Source organism: Asparagus officinalis, chromosome 8, assembly GCF_001876935.1.
Source record: "Asparagus officinalis chromosome 8, Aspof.V1, whole genome shotgun sequence".
NCBI lineage: Eukaryota > Viridiplantae > Streptophyta > Magnoliopsida > Asparagales > Asparagaceae > Asparagus > Asparagus officinalis.
In genome coordinates, this window is record NC_033801.1 from 17,257,155 (window position 1) to 17,281,740 (window position 24,586).

Genomic DNA, 24,586 nt, shown 5'->3' on the forward strand with positions numbered 1-24,586 from the left:
GCTGGGTTTCAGGGTAGCACTTGACGATGAGGAGCTCTGCAGCTAAGGCAGCGGAGAGGGGGCTGCGCGTGCAGTGAGGGTGGCCGGAGCCTTGGCTGGTGGCTTTGTGTGTTGGTCGGAGAACAGGACGCAGACGGGCGGGCTGTGCTGAGTTGGGAGGAGCTCGAGGGTGCGCGCTGGCTTGGACACTTGTCGGAGTGCATGGCGTATGGTCGAGGCCTTGGTGGAGCTTGACGGCAGCGTGATGAGGAGAGGGCTGGTGGTGGCTAGGCTGTGCTAGTTCTTGTGGGTGCTGGAGTTCGCCGGCAGTGGCCTCAGGGCGCAGGGTTGCCGCGTCAAGTTCATACGAGAGACGATCGGAGATAGAGGGGATGAGGATGGCGCGCCAAGAGAGGCTAGGTAGCTGAAGGGCCTCGGCGGGTTCGTCGGAGGCTGGGCAGCGAGCGGCAGGGTGGAGGGAGCTCGACGGGATAAGAGGCGCGGAGGCGGAGCTCGTTGGCGGCGTTCGAGTTGAAGGGCGATGGGTTGGTGAGTTGGAGTTTGACCTGTTGGAGGAGGAGGGACTGGAGGGCAGCGGGAGGTCGGTGCCGGCTGGAGATGAGGTGGAGGCGCTGATGGAGGTCGGCTTGTGTTTAGAGGGAGGGAGAGAGTGAACTGGGAGAAAGTGAGAGAGAGATGAGATTTTGTAGAGAAAGAGAGCTCGTGAGTGAGAGAGAGAGAGCACGAGAGATTAAAAAAAGAGGGGGAAACACGAGGCAGGATATTTGTGTGAAAGGGGGAGGGAATTGGGGAAGTGGGGTAGGGGAGAGAGAGGATGAATTATTGGAGAGAGAGAGAGACAGATTGGAGTAGAATTAGACTGAAAGGGGTATAACAATGTATACAATGCCTGCTATAGGTATATGTAGCAGCTAAATATTAATAATAATACAAGATAATTAATAATACAAATAATAATAATAACAATAATGAATAACCAAACATTAATTTAAAAGTCTTTATCGTAACAATTAAATTTATAATTAGCAAAATCATTAAAATAATTATAAAAACAAACTTTTAAATTATAGAAAATTCTAGAAATTTTGGGAGATACAAATACTCTTTTTAAAAAAATAAAATCTTAATATTTAAATACCAGAAAATTTATTTAAACTAGTATTAAAAATTTACGGTTATTACATCCTACCCCCCTTAAAACAAATTCCGTCCTCGAAATTAAAATAAGAGTGATACACAAACAACCCAAGCACAGATATGGAACGATATCCATAAGCTGAGGAGAATTTAAAACAATAACAACACAGATGTATGATGTGCTAAGATTCAGCATACAATTAATAAAGGTAGCCAAATAAAATAATACAAAATATACACCACAATATTAAACACAACAAAAAAAAAAACAGATACTAATCATTAAACTAATTCATCAAAAGGTTAATAAATATTCACAAGTATTAATCATAGTGTATAAATAAAATAAAATCTTAACATAGACAATCACATAATATGCAAATCACATGCAACACAATAAAACATCACATAATTAATCAAAAAAGTATAATATGAAATCAAAATTAATGGTAGTACAAATAATTGAAAAGGCGTGTATGAATACAAATACACAGAATCAGAAAATATACTTGATCAATCATATTTAAAAGATATCATTGAGGCAAGTAACGAGTATAAATAATAAGAATGAGGTAAGTAAAACATAAAGAGAGTGAACATATATGTGAAAGAGATTACATATGCATTAAAAATTATGTATATTGTAAATAAAATAGTTGATACATATTAAATTATAAAATAACATAACATCTACGCATAGGCAAAAATATAAGTATCAGTCAACATAGTTTAATAGCAAAGAGTCGACAACAAATATACAATTACATAAAATATAATATCAACACGATATTATTGATATAGTATCATAAGACGACGCATCACAGTGTTAAATATAATCAATAACACATAATTGGTAAAATATAACAAATATATAGCATACAAAATGTGATATGAAATATAAATACATAATTCAAATAATTGTCAATCACTAGAATATATGATAAAACATATCAACTCAACAATATAAATAATAAAGAAGATAAAAGACAAAAATCTCAACAAAATATAAATCAATCATCCGTAAGCAGATGATAAATATGATAAAACACAAAACACATATATACAATACAAATAACAGATGAACCATATGCAAGCAAAAGCAAAAAGAAAAACTTGAAGATTATATAAGCAAAACAAAGTAGCAAGAATCAAATGTATATATAGTTTAGATAAACATAATGTACAACATAAGAGACATGAAAATAATAAAATATATCAAATTATAATAGAAATGTCATACAATCAGTTAGTAGAATAAACATTCAAGATATATAAAAAGTATAGTTACAACAAAACACATGAATGCAATCAGCAAATCGCATTCAACCAAATAAGACGTATAACGCACAAGTATCGAAATTAAGAAATTATAATTATGTTAAAAAGTTTAAAGATAATATTATAGCAACACATGTCTAAAGCAGTTAGAAATATAAACGCACGTAAGGAAGCATAGATATAATAATCAAATATAGTAAACAGTAAAGATAGAACATGATAATAATAACAGCGAAAGTACAAAATAGAGATATACAAATAAATAAATATCAATATTCAAAGAGTCATAAACAAATGTATCATGTAATATTACTAGAAAGCACAAGATATAAGACAAAAATGCATAATAAATCAGGCAAAAGGACAATAAATATTATAATAAGGTATACACAACACACATAATCACAATTGAAAATAGTATTAAGTAAAAGAAATAAACATAGATAAAAACACATCAATACATATAGACAACAAACAAATGCAAATCATAATAATAATCAATAGCATAATGAAATGATACACAATAATTATTAGCATACATCAATTATATAGCATAAAGTAAATAATACGAAATCATAGACAAGTTCAAAGAAACACAAATAAAATTAAAGCATAAAGACAAAAGATATCAAGCAAAAAGATAAACAAGATTCAGAAACATATGATGTGTACAATAATATAATCATCATGTATAATAAGCATTAAAATGAAAACATATACATAATAATAAGCACATAAAAGTGTAAATACCCATAGTACTAATTATGCTAACAAGATAAATTATGATGGAAGTAGTCACAAAATATTATATGATAAAATAGACGTAAGAGCAAACAAGTGATTCAAAATAATCATATTATATAAAACATAATAAGGAAATAATTATATATGTATTCGACAAATAATATAATAAATCAAAAATGTTAGTAATATCCATAAGGTAAATAATAAATATAAACAAGATACAACATTAATAATCATTGCGGTATAAAATTAATTCAGATGTAGCAATATATGGCATAGTAATCAAAATCACATAAATACAATCAATATAAGTATTCATAAATAAAGATGTATAATACATAAAACATGAATTATGAAAAATAAAATAGATTTATAAACAAATAAAAACATAAGAAGAACATAAATTCGTATAATAAAAACGCTGATATATTATAGATAAATATATCATGAATGATTGATGGACATGTGAACATAAACACTGATAATACATGAAACAGAACACGATTAGACAAAGTTGATACTAAAAATAATGAATGACTATAAATTAATAAAATATATATTGTAAATATAATAATATACATGAATACACTATAATGAAAAGCAAATAGTATGTATAAAAGAATGAAAAGTAAAACACAACACAAAGTAAACAAAATAATGAATAGAGAATGAACAACAAACAACGTCACAGAAAAAAAAATCTAAAAAAAACACTATAAATTAAATACTGAAAATAATATGTGTATACAATGTATATAGTCACAAATGAAATAATAATACATATCGGAAACGAAGCAAACAACTACAATAGGTAATTGTACTATAACAACTCATGAGTAAATATTATACATACCCACAACGCTGTTTAGGATTATCTTTTATATAAAAATAATAACTAATGATATGATATAATGTAACAAAACTATATAATTAGTAACTTAACTCTAAACCTAACAATATGAATAAATGTTTGAATATCAAAATAGAAATGCATTGCTCTTAAAATAACGAAACCAATATGAACAAACTAAAACAACCTAAATAAGACAAAACTGATAAGAGAACTATGTACCGAATATATTGAGTTGAATAAAATAAAGAATAAGAATGTAATGCGTATATAGTATATTAAAATCATGAACTTATTAATGTATATCACTAAAAGTACAATCAATATACAATAATCTAGAATATAGGTAAATGACAGATGATAAGTAGATACACAAAAGTATAATTAAACACAAGAAAATAATCTGAATATCAGATATACTATGTGATGTATATGTAAAGTCTAGAGCAATGTGAAACACTCAATGAACATGATTTGAACAATTGAAATTATACAAGTAATGTTTTTCATTAGACTATGTTATACAATCAAACGATACACAAGTCAAATCAAAGAAAACATAGTGTAAAAATAATAACACATAAAATAATGACCGGTACGAGGAAAGAGAAGTTATACGAAAAGAGTGTAGTCGAAAAGTGATGAGACAAGAAACAGTGGGAAGTTCCGGAGTCAAAAAGTGATAAGGTAGAGACTAATACAAGATTGGTCAAGATACTAGGATAAGGGCAAAGGTATAGTCTTACGGATGAAATATGATATGCGTCCAAATTATCCATTATATTCTCACTAGTGGGAATTCGGGACCGTGACCTGCATGGGCCACCACTAAAATCTGTCACGCCCCGCTTCCTAAAATACCAGGGAATCAGAACGTGAACAAGCCCGCGACGTATTAGACTGAGGAGAAATAAGTACTAGACTCCTTCTGCTCAATCTAATATGCTTAGCATCAAACAAATATAGAACAAAGGCATAGGTCTCCGATCACAGTAGCGAGAATATAATAACAACTTAGAACAAAATGATACATATCACAACTGAAATATCATCCCAGACATAATATTCGGGCCAAACATGCCCTTATACAAAATGATCTGAATGAAATACCGAAGAAATATAAAATACATCGATCAGGCAAAAATAAAAAGTACTAAAAGTAAGCTAAGACTATCGAACAACTAAAGAGAATAACTAAGTTTCGTCTTCTTCTGCTCGATCTACGAAGCACTCCTGTGGAGGATCCTCTGGCTCATGTACTACTCCAAAATGTAGTTATCTGTCCTCTAAATCTGACGTACAACCTGAGAGAACAGGAGTACGTCAGCGTGTATGGCACACGGCAAGATCTCAAAAGGAAGAATAGAAACGATCGTGCGACCAATGCAATAATGGTAATAACAATAGAAAGATGCAACTGAAATATTAATAATATAAATATAATTTACTACTAGAATAGAATAATCAGAATAAACTAAATTCAATCGGGTAACGAGGTCATGCAGCTAGCGATCAGAATAATCATCCAAGTACAGGGTTATACACTAGATGGAATTAATACTTAAAAATCTACAACAAGAGACGTAGTACGTCGAGCGAAATAATCCAAACAAGGAAACGCTCATGTATATATCATAGTCTCAAATTGTAGATAATTAAATATTAATCCCGATCTATGTATGAAAAGAAATATAACTGGTCCGTATCTCACAAGAAATCATACCTAGCTAAGAAACAAGGTCATGTAACTAGCCATTCTATAACAGGTCACTGGTCACATCTCACACAGAGTCAACGGTCCTGTCATCGGATAACTGACTGTTTACAAATCCTCTAGTGCATCCAATCCCGCTACACATGCGGCCTAGAGGACTGCACGCAATCTGTATCTGCCTGGTCCGAACTTTAAACAGAACTTGGGTGACGAAATAAATTCCCACTGACCAAAGTGATGTACACACTTCACTTTAGCCCTACAAACCAACCTCAGTGGCGACATCGACCACTGGTGCGAGCCTGGAAGATACATCAACAGCCTTATCCGATCACATGAACCTTGACTTTCCCATCCCAACTCTCTTGTATTTTCTAAGTCAACAACACACAAGCCTCTAGGTCTTATTCATGTCACACAGGTCACTATAGTCATAAACTCCTAACGATTCTTATTCACAACAAGGAACAATCAATGCAACTAATCATGTACATTAATATCATACAATATCAGATAGTCAAAATTAAGAATTTGAATCATAAAATTGTTCTAAAATAATCTCCTAAAATAATAATTTATTTACTTCAAAATAATTCTTTTTTTTATAAAATAAATTCTTTTCTCATTATAATAATTCTAAAAACAATCTTTTAAATAATAAATTCGTAAATTCAAAAATAAGATAAATTCTCATTAATTTAAAATATTCTATTTTCCTAAATAATTTCTTTTTAACAATATTCATCATTCTAAAATGATTTCTTCCACAAGATAATTTCTAAAAATTATTATAATTATTCTAAAATGATTTCATTCTTAAATAAATTCTTTTTAATTGATATAATTATCCAAAAATGATTCTGCTATTGAAATAAATTCATTTAATTTATTATAATTATTCTAAAAATACTATTTATCACATAATTATGATTTATCTAATATTATTCATCAAACAATCTCATGCAGATAAATATATCAGCTCTAAAATTTTAGATAATTTATAATAAATACAAAATTTAGATATGAGCAAGTGGGATCTTACCTTGGGTATATCGTGGACCATAGTAGAGGTTGTCGGGGTGGTTGCACAGCGTTACGACAGGTTTCGCGGAAACGACATCTACAATTATAATTAGAGTATTAATATGATGTGCGATATTCAAACAAGTATAATGAGGTGTAGATAGGGAGTCCAAGTGAAAAGAATATACCGTGTGATAGACAACACGAAGGGCTATGCACCGACGAAGGAATCGACGGAAACGGAGGTCAGAGTTGGCCGGAAAACACGTGCGAAGTTGGCTCCGAACTGCAGTTTTTTGCAGTGAGCTCACTGGCTCAGGCTCGTCGGCGGCGGTGGCCAAGGCGGCGGCCGCGGGGGACTGCAGGCGGCGACGAGGGGCGGAGGAGGCAGAGCTGGGTTTCAGGTAGCACGACGATGAGGAGCTGGGCTCGGGCGGCAGCCAAGGGCAGCGGGAGGGGGCATCTGGCGACTGGGAGGAGGGTAGCGAGCTTGCTGCGTGGGCTTATGGTGTGGTGCGGGAGAATAGGGAGGAGACTGGAGGCTGGCTGAGGGTGGGAGGAGCTCGAGTGGAGGCTGGCTTAGAGCACTGTCGGATGGTGATGGCGGCGGTTGAAGGACTTGTGGAGCGTCGACGAGCAGGTGGTTGAGGGAAGAGGGCTGCGGGCTGGTGTAGTGGTCTGGGCGCCGGGTGAAGGGCTTGGAGTTCGCCGGCAGCGGGGGTAAGACTCAGGGACCGGTGGTGTGGCGGTTCTGATGTTCATCGCGATGAAGACGAGCGGTAAGAACTCAGAGCGCGGATGAGAACGGGCGGCAAGGCGGGCGATAGCTGGCTCGGCGGTTCGTCGCGAGCTCGGGCTAACGAGCTGCTGGGAAGGGTGGGAGGGAGCGTCGACGGGAGGACATTGGCGCGGGATGTCGGAGCTTCGTGAATTGCAAAAGGCGTTCGAGGCGTGGTATAAGGCGATTGATGAGTAAATTTGGCGTAGAGTTAGAATCCGGTTGTAGGACTTTGTTGGAGGAGGAGGGTATGTGCCGAGACGGGCAAAAGCGTTAAGAAGTAGGATCTTCGACACGTGGGATGAGGTGGAGGCGCTGATGGAGGTCGGCTTGTGTTTAGAGGGAGGGAGAGAGTGAACTGGGAGAAAGTGAGAGAGAGATGAGATTTTGTAGAGAGAGAGAAAGAGAGCTCGTGAGTGAGAGAGAGAGAGAGAGAGCACGAGAGATTAAAAAAAGAGGGGGAAACACGAGGCAGAGTATTTGCGTGAAAGAGGGAGGGAATTAGGGAAGTGGGGTAGGAGAGAGAGAGGATGAATTATTGGAGAGAGAGATACAGAGTGGAGTAGGATTAGACTGAAAGGGGTACAACAATGTATACAATGCCTGCTACAGGTATATGTAGCAGCTAAATATTAATAATAATACAAGATAATTAATAATACAAATAATAATAATAGTAATAATAATGAATAACCAAACATTAATTTAAAAGTCTTTATCGTAACAATTAAATTTATAATTAGCAAAATCATTAAAATAATTATAAAAACAAACTTTTAAATTATAGAAAATTCTAGAAATTTAGGGAAATACAAATATAATTATAAAAACAAACTTTTAAATTATAGAAAATTCTAGAAATTTAGGGAAATACAAATACTCTTTTTTAAAAAATAAAATCTTAATATTTAAATGCTAGAAAAATTATTTAAACTAGTATTAAAAATTTACGGTTATTTATAGTTATCCTTAAGAATATTAAGAGTAATATTCTTCAGGAACTTCCCGTTGTTAGAAATAAGGGAAGCCGTTTAACCTCGTATACCTGTCGGAGGTTGGGGAGCAGTTTAGTCTCATACACTTGTCGGAGGATGGTGTTCTCATTTGGCTTATTTTGCTGTCATGATACCGGCGTCAACAAAGGCTTGAATGCTATTTTTCAGAGTAATACAAGCCTTAGTGGGGGCGATGAACCCTCCTGTGATATGCATAATACTTTGGATCCGAAATCTTATTTGCTTCCTCCTGATTTTCGATAGGTGACAGCTTGATTTTGTTGTTGGCGAGGAGGTACTTGAAAATGGCAAGAACTTCATCATCTTTGAAAGAATACTCCTCCTAGAACTTCGGATTAAGAGTCCCTTGTTGCCTCTAAGGTTGTTGTTGATGAATGTTGACAGCAGTTGTAGGTGCCTCAGCCGTCGGTTAGCCTCTCTCGGCTTTCTTCCTTTTGATAAAGCTTTCGGCCTGTTCACCTTGTAGTTTTAACTCTTTCTAAGTTTTGGATGGTATGACCCCCAGGGCTTCCAGGACATCAATGGAGAGATTGTTGTGTCATGTCTATAAGATAAACTCCTCTGTGACAGGATCCCTGTAATTCATTGCTTTGTTATGGAAGCGTTTGACAAAATTATCAACTGACTCACCGTCCTTCTGTTTCTCATCTAGAAGATCTCCGATCAACAATTCGGTATCATCGTCGAAGAAGTTGTTAAGGAACAAGCTTTCCATATTGTCCCAGCAGTTGATGCTCCCAGGCCTGAGACGTCAATACCAATTTAAGGCCGCCTCGCGAAGGGTGCCCACGAATGACTGAATCATCAGGGGTTTATCCCCGGAGATCACTCCCACGTGAGACTTAAAATAAATTAGGCGCTGAGTGGGTGAGCCTCTCCAGTCGAACGACGTGAAGTTAATTAAGTTGAACTTCGCTGGATACAGGATTGACTCCCACTCCCTTGGGTATAGACACAGAATACTGGTCTTCTTTACCCCTTGAATAGACATCAAGGCATTAATTTTGCTCTCGAGATCCTTCATCTTCTTGTCCTCGCCTGCATCTTTCTTCGGGTGATTTTGGAGAGGAACAACAGGACCAGCCCCAGTGTTATTATTATCGTTAGGACCACCCCCAACATTTTAGTTGTTGGGAGGGGTATTAGCATGGACATTCTCTTCCACTTCTGAATTACTATCTACCTGATTGGTAGTATTAAGACGACTAGATTCACCAAACTAATTTGACAAAGTCTGAAGTTGTTGGGCTTGTAATTTCGCTGCATGTTTAATTCCATCTCCATATTCATTTCAGCTCTGAGTTCCTCTCGCTATCGAGCTAAAGCCTCTTGAAGCATTTGAGCCATTAGGTTGGGAGTGATTGTGAACGACTCCCTTGCTTCCCCTATGTTGGATATTGTATCGTTGGAGGCGATTGCAGAGCAAGTATCCAATAGTTCATTTTCCGAAGACAAGCCTTCGTACATCCTTGGGTAATCCCTATGTTCGATGGCTTCTAGCTGAAGCTAAGACATTCGTTGGGTTATCCCTGAATTGACTTTTCTTTCGGACGATAAGTCGGGATTAGAGCCATTTAAAGCAATCACAGACTTTCCTTTATCAACCATGTTGATGGTGACTTTAGGAAATTTCATCATCCTAGATGATGAATTTCTCTCGTGGAAACATCTTAGCTTAGGCTTTGATGCTTCGGTGGTAAGTTTCTCGAATATCGAGACCCTTTGTGAAATGGTCTTAGGACAACTACATTTTGATAATACTGTCTTGATAAATCTCCTACATAGATAGTGAGAGCTAGTTTCTTGGACACCCTCCTCCTGGGATTTGTTCATACCCCTAGCCTGATGGTGTAGCTCATTGGAGTAATCCATCACTTGTTGGTGTGATTCCCTAAGTATAACGTTGTCTTTTGACGGACACGTTTTCTTTTGGGGATGAAGAACCTTGTTGATATTCTCAGGATGATTTATTGTTGCCTTTGAATGATCCAAGTTCGTATCAAGAGTCGCGCGTGTAGGACCACCCCTTGCGAGCGTGGAGCCTTAACGGGCTCCTAAGCTTCAATACGAACCCCCAGGCGATTGATACTAGGAGTCCTCTTGTGCACGACGCACGAACATGTACAATGAGGTACCCCAGTTTGTTTGGAGGCGATGAGACACCTTTGAGCGGCCTTTGGCTTAACAGGAGTGTTTGTACAACCCCCTGCTTGAGGAACTACTCGGGTTTTGTCCACCAGAGCTTTGCCTCGATCTTCATTCAAAGGACTAAGATGGTCCACCATCGTAACCTTGAATTTCAATAGGTCAACGTTGTCGTGAGACTTCTCCGGAGGTACGTGATCAACTAGAATAGGAACAATGCTTGATAGAAGCGGAGAAATAGCTACGGGAGGTGAATTAGGCGCGAGACACATTGAGTTGACTCGGGCTTGGCGCGAGTCACCCTGGAGTGACCCGCACTTGGCCGAGCCAACCTGGAGTGACCCGCGCTTGGCCGAGTCACCTTGAAGTGACTCAGGATTTCTAATCTTTTCGGCCACTGTCAGAGTTGTTTTTGATGCCGTTTTAGACTTTAGCCTCCAGACTTGGCGTGATTTTGGTGGTTTTTTGGTCACCTCTTCCTTCTTCATGCCTTGTGCCATTTGCAAAAAGGTGCGAGCATGTGCGGCACGTGCACGACGCCTTTGGATACGCTCCTTCCGGGTTGAACAATTCCTTTTGACAAGGATTTGTTCTTCCGTCGATGGCTTGGAGGATTTGTCAATAACACGTTGTTGAAGTGATTTGGTTACTTGACGCCTCCTGGACTCTAAGTTTGCATAATATTGAACTTCATCGACTTATTCTAATGCATTGGCAATTTGACAAGCTTGGCGTTGGCGTCGCCTCTGATGATCCCTCTTCGTCTGAGTTGGCGTACTTTAATTGGATAACTCCTTGATTGGAGAGGAGTCACTTGTATCCTTCATCAGTGAATACGCCTCCTTCAAAGATAATATCTTTCCGCATTTATAGGGAGAGGAGGATTTTGATGAAGACGGGGAGAAATATTCCTCGAACTTGGCTTCATCAAACTCATACTCGACCGCTGAATCAACTAGGATTTTAATCTTCGGTTGTGACACGACAGTCACGACAACAAGACTGTTAGCTCCCACTATGGTTGACAGCATGTTTTATTTCGTAAATTGATTTATTTGCTGAATCTATTATAACATTTATCATTTACACAGATTCAAATGAGTTTTAGCCATTTTATAAGACTTCTCTTTTACAAATAAATTATCAAAACAATCTCCTGGAAACACACGCAGAGATCATTTATCGATCGCTGCTTGTATGAGATCTTTGCCTGTGCCGGGGACGCGTTAGTTCGTGTACTGCTAAAAATCAGATCTAGGTTGATCGGAACGAAGACTCGTTGTTCTTGTTTCATAAAGGAAACAAGAACAGAAGTAAATATCTTGACGATGCAAGATAAATACTCTTCTTAAGATAAAAATGAATTCTGATCTCAATGAACGGTGGGAACGGGCTTCAGATCTCTCGAAAACTCCCTCTTTATGCTGGAGTTCGCCAAGATCTGCTAGCCTCTCTAAAATTCATGGGATTTCACTCTCTAAACCGACAACACCTCACCTTCCTCTCAGAATTTCCGATCCCCTGTGTGTAAGGGCCCTAGGCTTGTATTTATAGGCTCCTGATGTAATATTTTAAGATAGGAATTGATGATTTGACCTTATTCTTAGCTAACAACGGCTTAATCATGTTTAAGGATAGCCTCAAGGCAGTTGGGGAGACTCTGGAATGAAAGAATCCCGAAATTCTATCGAGAAACGCGTTTTCAGGAACCTGAGTATACGAGTCACTTCAGTGTGATCCGCATGGGTGCGGGTCACTTCAATGTGACCTGCACACCAACAGGTCACTTTGATGTGACTCGTAGGTGGCGATGCCTCGTTTTGATCTTGTTTTGTTGTTTTGTGTGTGTTTCGACATCTCATACGCATTTCTTTGTTTTTTCTTGGCCTCGAACGATCTCCTTTGACTCAAATGATGACGTTCATCGCTTTTGCTTCGTCTCGAGCTATGTGCGGGAACCTATAGGTAATTTTTGATATCTACAAAGTTTTGATTGTGCCAAGAAATCCCCTATATGTTTTAATTTTTTTTCAACTAGTCCCCAACATTTTTGATGAACCTGTAAAAAAACCAAAAAATTCTTTTCAAATTAATACTAATTACTAAATTAACCACTCTATTTTGGGGCTTGGGGGGTGTGGATGGGGTTAGGGTAGGATTAGAGGGGATTATCTCAAAATCGGACTAGATTCATGGGGTATATAAAATATTCCATTAAATTTATTAAAACTAACATTAGAACTTTTTTTTATTATCATCACGAGCATTTTGGCTATTTGGACACACGTGATTTTCATATCCATTATCAGATATAACACTATAATTGGGTGGTTATTTAACACATTTCTTTTTTTGGTGGTATGTTCTTTGGGGGTTGGGGGGGATGGGGTGGGGTGGGGTGGGGTAGTGTTTGTTAGATTTACCCTCTTCTACAAACTGAATAAGGAAGGTTATCTTAAAATCTTCTAATAGGAAAGGGAGGTTTTGTGAAATTTATCTTGTGCATTTACAAATCCAGATCATCTACAATCTTACTTGTAGAGGATGCCTATAATTAGTTGTGTAGGCTAATAATATTTGTTTGTATCAATGTGCCTCACAATTAAAAGTTTTTATATAATTTAGATAAGGAATATAATTTATGGAGTTCACTCACTGAAAGAATTGATAGATTGTAAAGATTCTTGTTGGATAGCATGTTCCTAATATGTTTCCTAATTTATTTTGATAATAGGTTGTTAGGATTCCTAATCTATTTTGGTAACAGGATTCCGAATCTGTTTTGGTAACAGGTTATTAGGATTCCTAATCTCTTTTGATTTTTAATTTAGAATTCCTAGAATGTTTTTTGTTTTAGGATTTCTATATATATGGAACCATTGGAAGAGAGAATTGAGCAGCGAATAGGGGATATTAGTAGCACAGAAAAGAGATATTTTCTGAGCTATTGGTTAGGGTTTTATTTGGAGAGAATTATAGATTTATTGGTGAGATTAATTGGTGAGTTCGAGTGATTTGTAATCTCAGTTTGTACTTTTCTTCTCTATTAGTAAAAATCTCATCCCCTTCTTGCCCCATGGATGTAAGCAACTTGCCGAACCACGTTAAAATTAGTTGTTTGCGTTCGTGTCGTTATTTTGAATTGTTTGTGGCCTTCTCTCTCGGCGATTAGTTTGGTTTCTTAAAGCACATCAATTGTTTGGCTTCTGTCACGCACAATAGATGGTAAGAGATCTCGGACTACGCTTGGGCTATTTGGAGGAGTAGATCCTTTTGGAGGCTCGTCTAGGGCTTCCTTTGGTAATAAAGGTGGGATCTTTTTAATAAAGACTCTATCTTTTTCAATTTTGGATCTATTCTTTGTTTGTTCCGCTTTGGTTAGTCGGTGCTTTGAGAAAGATGGTCGAGAAAGGAGTTGTGGAGTGTACTTCCGACGTGAAGACCGTCCGAAGTTTGAATATCCACTCTATGAAAATAGATGTGGAGAAGTTTAATAGCAAAAACAAGTTTGGTATATGGAGATGTGAAGTCTTGGATGTGCTCAATGTAAAAAATTTGGAAGACACGGACGACATTGAGGAGAAGGTTTGGAAGAAGATGAATAGAATAGCGTATGGTGTGACTAGATCTTGTTTGAATCAAGATTTAAAATATGATGTGATCAATGAGACTTTGGCTAAGAAGATTTGGAAGATCCTTAAGAGCAAGTATTTGACCAAGAGTGTAGAAAACCACTTGCATTTGAAGAGGAGGCTTTATCGCTTCAAATTAAAGAAAGAAACCTCCATTGGTGATCACATAAACCACTACACGAAGTTTCTTACAAATTTGGCGAATGTAGATGTGACGATTGAAGATGATGATAAAGCATTGTTATTGTTGAGTTTCTTACCCGACGAGGAATATAAGACTTTCGTTCTTACTCTTATTAATGGGAATGCATCTCTTTCGTATAGTGAGGTCACCACTACACTTATGAATTATCAGCTTCGAAAAAAGAATAAGGAGACTTCAGTTGAGTCGGTAGCAGGGGCATTAGTCACAAGAGTAAAAAGTCTAAACCGAAATAGGAGGTCACAGTCTAGAGGGGCACATCCTGGAGTTCGTAGGAATCAGTGTGTCTTTTGTAAAGAAGATGGACATTGAAAAGCCGAATGCCCAAAGTTGGTTGATCGAGCCAGGAAAAATAAGGGGAAAGCTATTCAAGCTTCAGAGGTGAATGTTGTCAAGGCTAGTGGCGACAATTTAGATTCGGATTCTTCGGGCTATTCATTATCACTACCGTTAGTTTGTGTTGCCGACTATATAGAGTGGATGTTAGATTCAGGTGCTTCTTACTATATTTGTCCTAGGATGGATTGGTTCTTTAGTTTTCAGAAGTTGGAAAGAGGGGATATCGTACTCATGGATAATGATCATGAATGCCCTATTGGTGGTATCGGTACTGTTCATATTAGGATGTGTGACGGAGTGATTCGAGAGTTGGATTGTCACGCCCTGCTTCCTAAAATATCCAGGAATCGGAACATGACCAAGCCCGCGACGTATTAGATTCAGGAGAATAAATAAAATAAACATTCCTCCTCAACCTAATATGCTAAGCGTCTGGAAATAAATACAATGCAAAGGCATAGGTCCCCGATCACAGATATCAAGAATATAATGAATAAACTCAGAACAAAATGATACATACCACAACTGAAATATCATCCAAGGCATAATATTCGGATCAAACATGTCCTTATACATAACTGAACAATGAATACTGACGAAATATGAAATACATTGTTCAACAGAAATAGATGGGAAAAGACTACAAAAACAACTAGGACAAATAACTAAGCTTCAGCTTCTTCTTCTATTCTGTCTGTAGGACACCCATGCTAAGAATCCTCTAATTCCTGGCGATCTCCCAGCTAGATCTGTTCTTCCTCTAAGTCTGACGTACACCAGAGAAAACAGGTGTACGTTAGCGTGCATGGCACATGGCAAGATCCCACAAGGGAGAAAATAACGGTCGAATGACCAAGGCAAAAATAGGTAATAATAATAATAAAAGTATGATATTGAAATTTAAATGCAATCTACTACTATAATATAATAATCAGAAGAATCCAAGAAAATCAACCAAGTAACAAGAACCTGCAACTAGCGATCAGAATAACCATCCAAGTAAACAAGGTCAAACAACTAGATGAAATTAATACTTAAAAATCTACAACAAGAGACGTAGTACGTCGAACGAAATAATCCAAATAAGGAAACCCTCATGTATATACCTTATGTCTCGACTTGTAGATAATTAAATATTAACCCCGATCTATGTATGAAAAGCAAATACAACTGGCCTTCATCTCACAGGAATTCATACTCATCCACGTGACGAAATCATACTACTAGTCATCCTATCACAACTCACTAGTCCACATCTCAACAAAACTAACAAAGTCCACCATAAAACACGCAAGCATATTATTCTTGTTTTACATGTTATATGAATTGGGGGAGAATATTTTCATGTATATAATCAGGTCCCTGTAAACCTGTCCGGGGGCCACCTTCGAGTCAAGAATTGGCCCTCTGGCCCATGTATATAATACTCATGATATCACGATAACATGAAAGCGTTGTGCCCGTTTATATACATGCTGTCCAATTCCTCTTTATAACCCCATGTTTGTCATATTAATTACATAACTGTACATGAAATATTGTGCACTAGCCACAGAGTTACCATGGAACGACTTCTGTAAAACTATGAAAATAACCGTGACCCACAACACGTCCGATCAAGAGTGCATCGTCTAGTCAATGCTATAATAGTAATAGTCAATGAAACCTCATACCGGGATATCAATATCAAGGGAATTCAGGATTCCTCACATCGGGATATCGATGTCGAGTGAGTATAGCCATGCTTTGAAGCACGCTTATAAATCATACTTTTAACAGAAGTCGTCTTCATGTACAGTCTCTCCTATTAGATAACAACTAAGTGATAAAACAACAAGCTTCCACATAATCATTCATGTCACACAATCCCACACATGTATTTATAATATAAATTACAGCTAATCATATTACAGTATCGAACAAGTTAAATACTATGTGTATAAATAAGAGTGTCAAAATGTCAGTATCATTGTAATATGTGGCAAACACAGGTAACATTCGCATATAATAATATCATGAAATAATATATATTATTATAATAAATCAATTAATCCTTTTAATTCTAAACTAATCTTTTCAAATCATTAATTTATTAATTCAAAATAATCCTTTACAAAATAAAATCCTTAAATTATTTCTCATAATAATTATTCAAAAATATTCCTTTTCCAAATCAATTCTTTTAAAATTGTTTCTCATTATATTAATAACTAGTCTTAAAATCATAAACTTATTTATTTAAAATAAATATTTTTACAAACTAATTTCTTTTAAATTATTTATTATTTTAATAACTTAAAATAATTCCTTTTCAAGATAACTCCTTTTTCAAAATAATTTATTTATTCCTCGTTAATCATTCAAAAATAATTTTTGTTTTCAAATTAAATTCTTTTAAAAAATATTTATTATTATTATTCTAAAATGATTCTATTTCTCAAAATAAATTCTTTTAAAAAACATTATAAACTCACCTAAAACGATTTTGTTATCAAAATAATCTCTTTTAATTTATCATAATTATTCCGAATATTATTTATCACATAACTATGATTTAAATCAACGTTATTCTCCAAAGAACCTACATAAGTAATTATATTACAACTAATCCATACATATAATTAATAATTATTAAAATAACAAGGAGATGCAGGATCTTGCCTCGGGGTTGTGTCGAATGATTCGACGTCGACGCGTGAGGCTACGGGTGAGGCGACGGCGACAAGCGGCTGCTGAGCTTAATGATGTCTAGTGGCTATCGAACGATGCATCGGCGACGCGAGAGGAGAGGCTTTGCGTTGTGTTGTCGAGTGGCGATGGAGCTCGACTTGTCGCGGAAGGAGGTGGTGGAGGGTTAGTGCTGTGTGTCGAAGATAGGGGCGCGAAGTGGAGCACAAAGAAGTGGCGGGTGAGCCTGGGCTCTGGTGGCAGCCAAGGCGTAGTGAGTTGATGAAGAAGAAGAGGGTGCGGACGTATGGGGGTGCTGGAGGTTCACGTGATGGAGGAAACGGTAGGCTACAGGATAGGGCGGTTCGAAGGAGCCAGAGTTATGAGGCGGTGGGCCTGAGTTGCGAGGGGGCTGGCATTTCGTGTGCCCGGAGCTCTGCGACGGCCTGGCTGTCGACGATGAGAAATAGGTAAGCGGATCTGATGAGGGTTGTGGGAGGAGCGTTGGGAGTGAGCCGGCTCGCGAGAGTTCTGAGTTCGGCGTTGCGAGAGGACGAGGCGCGACAGGGGGTTCTTGGGCCCGTACATGTGACGCCCTGGTGTTATCATAAGGCTGCATCCGAGGTGAAACCGAGAAATATCAAACTTGCCCAATGCACCCACCGGTTTAATAACACTGTTTCCATCACAATTCTACTCTTCTAGTGGATATCAACAAACAGGTGTAGTACAAATGCAGTAAAATTATACAGCAATCAACTGAAAATAATAAGAGATTTAATTAATATTTCACCATTAACAGTTGGCATAACAATATTATTGTCTGAAATAAATAAACCGGATTCTCATCAAGTCTCAAATACACAAATGTCTGACAAGAGAAAATAAGGCAGCCCACGACCTTTACAACCTTCTAGAATTAAAACTCTCCAAATGTTCCTAAACAAGAAGTCTACAGGGAAGTCAAAGGAAATGTAACTAAAAAAGGCTGTAAGTCTAAATGTGCATCGCCGTCAACCTGCGACTCTCCGGTCCGGGTGGGCTCCGGTGGGGTTACCTTGAGAAGGGGGGTGCGGGGCAGGGGGAGCAGAGCGAGGCGTGCGATAGAGCGGGGTTATCGCGGCAACATCACAGACAAGGCCGCGGGAGGGGGATTGAGGGCTCGTTGTAAATAAATACAATAATATCATAATATATAAATCATTTACACAAACATTTATGAGTTTTTATACTTAGGGATAATACAACCACGAGCATAGGTACATCGAGCGAAAAATCCCAAACAAGGAACCCTCATGTAATTACCTCTGTATCTCTAAATTGTAGATCCTAAATATTAGAACCCGGAGTTGTCATAAGAAACTAAATTACAAGAAAGAATACAACTCATCTCTACCAATAAAGTTGTAATCATCACAAAGTTATCATATAGGTTATAACAAACCTATGGGCCAGCTATCATGTCCCAGCCTCCTAATACAATATATCTTGTTAGCCCAAACTTTGATTACGTGTCGCCTCAACGGTTTAGCAAGTCTAAAACATGATTGTAAAATGACATTTATAGTCCAACACGAGGACTTTTAATTTGGAATATGTCTATTACACCTGAGGACTTAAGAATTATATCGCAGCACGGAGGTTCTGTCGTATTAAGATAGATGATGGCTTATTCTTTTTTTTAATGTTTTAAAGTGACGTACTATACCTAGTACGACTCTTGTCCTCCGCCTTATTTTACTAACCCCTAATTTTCGACCTAATATTATGCCCGTACTTTCGTCCGAAAGCTGTCATTCTCGCATATGTATCGTGCAAATCAAATTTCACTGCAAAAATGACTCCAATAAATCAAGCACTCCTCAATCCAAACGTGGGTCTGGTAGATAGTACCTTGAAATATTACACCGTATATCATACATACATACATACATATATAATGATTAATTATTATATTATATTATATATATATATTAAATAAGTATTTATATCATTATTATATAGATTAATGGTATCTGTCAAGAGGGGATTTCCGTCCTGACGTCCTCTTAAAAATCACATGATTGAGCGACATTATTGGATGATCCGCTCGTTGAACTTAGATCTATCATATTCTAAACCCCAACACATCAAGTTTGGTGAATCCGGTTCGTGTACGGGCTGGACCTCTCCCCATCGAGCATGTGAAAAGTTCTATTTCATTCAAAACCTGTAAAATTCGATACGATGATGAAGGGTCAAACCGGACGACGGGTCCACCCAAACTGGGACCTGTTGTTAGAGTTTTAGAATATGTAGATCAACGTTACAACGGAGCGGATCATCCACAAGTGTCGCTCAATCATTGTGAATTTTAGAGGCGTCATAGCGACGAAATCCCCTCCGTATGACAAGGATACCCATAATCTCTATTAAATACATAATTACATATTATATATACAATATATATATCTATATTATAGTATATATAATAATATATATATTATATACTATATATTAATAATATATATATTCATATATATAATATAGACATATATAGATAATATAATATATATATATGTATATAATATTATATATAATAAATATATATATATTATTATATATGTAAATATAATATATATATATATATATATATATATATATATATATATATCTACATATATATATAGCAGATGATTTAAACAGAAGCACGAACGAAATCAGATAGAAAATAAAAATACTACGATGAGTCGACTCGTGCTCAATATGAGTCGACTTAGCAGAACACAAATAATAGCAGGAAAGGACTTCATGAGTCGACTCATGACAGTCATGGGTCGACTCATGACTTATGGGTCGACTCGTATACTGACGAGTCGACTCAGCAGAAACAAAAAGACAACACAACTTGACATCGTGAGTCGACTCATGACAGTCATGGGTCGACTCAACCTGTTGAGTCAACTCATGATGAGCCGTGGGTCGACTCACGGGCTGAACAAAGCATTTCTCCCAACTGTAACTTGTTCAACACGATCCACACTTCCATTTTTCTGATCTACACTTGTATAGCCATCGATTCTCGACTATAATACAGTGAGAAAAACATATTTATTATGAGAAACGATTTTCTTGTAGGTTAAATCTAACATTTAACTCCTATACATGAAAGAAAGCATTTAATCGAAATAAAACTCACATTTTTATTCTTTAAATAAAATTCCAGATCTGGGTTTTCATGAAAAACTTGTTAGTGGGGATTTAAAATCCGAAATACATGATCTCTAGCATTAACCCTAACAAAGATGTTGATTTATACTTGAAAATAAGTCTTAGGCTCAATAAAACTTATGGAAAACAGTTGTAAACAATTAGAAACATGGGAGAAGGGTTGGGCGAGATGTTACTCGCCTCAAAAGTGATGATGAACAATCCCCTTCGCTGCAATCCACGAAAAGCTGCTGAAAATCCCCAAAAATCGCCCAAGAAATCCCAAAAACGAGCTAGGGTTTAGAGGGGGAGAAGAGGCTAGGGTTTCTCTAGGGTTTTCTGATGAACAAGAGTGTTTTCGGGTGGGGAGAAACATATATGAGTGGATAAAACCCGACCCGAAACCCAAACAAACCCGACTCAGAAAACCAGAAAAACCCCGATGAGTCGACTCATGGCAGTCGTGGGTCGACTCATGACTCATGGGTCGACTCATGATATAATGAGTCGACTCAGCAGAGACTAAATAACAACAGGACTCGATTTCGTGAGTCGACTCATGACAGTCATGGGTCGACTCAACCTGTTGAGTCGACTCATGATGAGCCGTGGGTCGACTCACGGGCTGAACAAAGCGTTTCTCCCAACTATAACTTGTTCAACACGATCCACACTTCCAATTTTCTGATCTACACTTCTATAGCCATCGATTCTCGACTATAATACAGTGAGAAAAACATATTTATTATGAGAAACGATTTTCTTGTAGGTTAAATCTAACATTTAACTCCTATACATGAAAGAAAGCATTTAATCAAAATAAAACTCACATTTTTATTCTTTAAATAAAATTCCAGATCTGGGTTTTCAAGAAAAACTTGTTAGTGGGGATTTAAAATCCGAAATACATGATCTCTAGCATTAACCCTAACAAGGATATTGATTTATACTTGAAAATAAGTCTTAGGCTCAATAAAACTTATGGAAAACAGTTGTAAACAATTAGAAACATGGGAGAAGGGTTGGGCGAGATGTTACTCGCCTCAAAAGTGATGATGAACAATCCCCTTTGCTGCAAACCACGAAAAGCCGCTGAAAATCCCCAAAAATCGCCCAAGAAATCCCAAAAATGAGGTAGGGTTTAGAGGGGGAGAAGAGGCTAGGGTTTCTCTAGGGTTTTCTGATGAACAAGAGTATTTTTGGGTGGGGAGAAACATATATGAGTGGATAAAACCCGACCCGAAACCCAAACAAACCCGACTCAGAAAACCAGAAAAAAAACCCCGATGATATAATGAGTCGACTCACCAGAGACTAAATAACAACAGGACTCGATTTCGTGAGTCGACTCATGACAGTCATGGGTCGACTCATGGACTAGAAACTGCATACTCTAACTCTGCTGCATATGATTGAAATCTAGCACACTCAACCTCATACTGATGTACATATACATACTCAAAAAAATCTACGGGGTCTTACATTCTTCCCCCCTTAAAAGAATTTCGACCTCGAAATTCAGGGAATCACATCTAACTCATAAATATACTTGAAAAACATGACAAGGGTCTAATCTAACCCGCATACATATACATTTCACAATAATGAATGCTAGTTAGCACATAGCGACATTCATACTTAACGATCTAAAATGATAATATTCTTACTTAACCTCAAATCTAACGGAACTAGTACGTCGGGCGAAAAATCCAAACAAGGAACCCCCCATGTATATACCATGTATTCCGTAACATTAAGAATTAAGTAAAAATACCCTCATTCTAGTGTTAAGTAATAGTATCAATAATAAATATTTTAATTAGTTTTACCTTCTCGAACAAGTGTGGGTAGTCGCGTCGCATGTCCTCCTCGCACTCCCAAGAAGCTTCCTCAACTCCACTTCTGTTCCATCGAACTTTCACCAATGGAATCACCTTGTTCCTGAGTCTCTTGACTTCTCTAGCAAGTATGGACACCGGGATCTCAATAGTCGATAAATCATCCCGAAGCTCAATCTCCGGTGCATCCAACACTCGCTGCCGCTCCTCATCATGCAAGTGCTTCTTGAGCATAGAAATATGGAATACATTGTGTATACTAGACATAGAAGCTGGAAGATCTAGTCTGTATGACACAGCTCCAATGCGCTCCAAAATCCGGAAAGGTCCAATGTATCTCGGGGCAAGCTTCCCTCGCCTCCCGAATCGCTGTACGCCTTTCATAGGCGATACCTTCAGCATAACCAAATCCCCAATCTGAAACTCTAGGGGTCTTCGCCTCTTATCTGCATAACTCTTCTGCCGACTCTGAGCGGCTAGAATTCGCTCTCTGATCAACGCTACCTTCTCGGTAGTTTGCCTCACAAGCTCTGGTCCAAGCATCAAACTATCCTCAGGCTCTGCCCAACATATCGGTGATCTACAAGGTCTCCCGTACAGTGCCTCATACGGAGCCATACCGATAGTCGCTTGATAACTATTGTTATAAGCGAACTCTATCAGTGGGATATGATCCTCCCAGCTGCCTTGGAAATCAATGACACATGCTCGCAACATGTCCTCCAACACTTGGTTCACCCTCTCCGTCTGACCATCTGTCTGTGGGTGGAATACACTGCTATAAGATAGCTTGCTGCCAAATGAATCCTGAAAACTCCTCCAAAAATGCGAAGTGACTTGGAAATCAATGACACATGCTCGCAACATGTCCTCCAACACTTGGTTCACCCTCTCCGTCTGACCATCTGTCTGTGGGTGGAATACACTGCTATAAGATAGCTTGCTGCCAAATGAATCCTGAAAACTCCTCCAAAAATGCGAAGTGAAAACCGATCCTCGATCCGACACGATCATATCTGGAACTCCGTGAAGTCGAACTATTTCCCGAATGAAAATCCTCGCATACGCCTCAGCTGTATAACTAGTCCTCACTGGAATAAAATGTGCTGCCCGATCCTCGATCCGACACGATCATATCTGGAACTCCGTGAAGTCGAACTATTTCCCGAATGAAAATCCTCGCATACGCCTCAGCTGTATAAGTAGTCCTTACTGGGATAAAATGTGCAGACTTCGTCAACCGGTCCACAATGACCCAAACTGAATCATTCCCCTTCTTCGACTTGGGCAACCCTGGCAGGTAAAACACTTTGCCACATACTCTGAAATTTCCCTGCGCATACCACTCCACTAAAAGTGCCTCTTCAGGTCCTTGTACATCTTTGTGGTCCCTAGATGTACTGTGTATCGAGTACGGTGTGCCTCATCAAACAACTCCCTCTTCAGCTCTGCACTGGCTGGCATAACCAATCTACCCTTCATCCGTAGACCTCCATCTGCTCCAATGGTCCAATCGGCCTTAGGCTCTTTGGAAATCTCCTCCTTACGGATTTGAATCCAAGAATCCTCCAACTGAGCTCTAACAACTCTGCCGCTCCAAGTTGGTTCCACTGATATAGCTCCCAAAAATACACTAGTGCCACCAAACTCAGGTCTAAAATCAAACTGGCTAAGAGCGAGAAGGTCTCGGTGCAATGAGCACCTCAAAGCCGCAATCTGATGTCGACGCTTCCTACTCAACGCATCTGCTACGACGTTCGCCTTCCCCGGGTGATACTGAATCGCAAACTCGTAGTCCTTGATAAACTCAATCAACCTCCGCTGCCTCTGGTTGAGTTCCTTCTGAGAGAAAAAATATTTTAGACTCTGGTGGTCTGTGAACAGCTCGAACTGCACTCCATACAAGTAGTGCCTCCATGACTTCAGTGCAAATACCACTGCTGCTAGCTCCAAGTCATGAGTGGGATAGTTCTACTCATGCACTCTCAACTGCCGTGAGATATAAGCTACTACTCTCTGAGTCTGCATAAGGAC

At 37.9% G+C, this 24,586-nt stretch overlaps 1 long non-coding RNA gene across 1 annotated transcript; it reads right to left on the reverse strand.

The window, feature by feature from the left end:
- On the reverse strand, nt 5,069–7,210 carry LOC109820372. The gene is made up of 3 exons (XR_002241826.1): nt 6,935–7,210; nt 6,766–6,843; nt 5,069–5,313 (listed from the first exon to the last, which is right to left on the reverse strand). It is a non-coding gene; the product is annotated as an uncharacterized LOC109820372 (long non-coding RNA).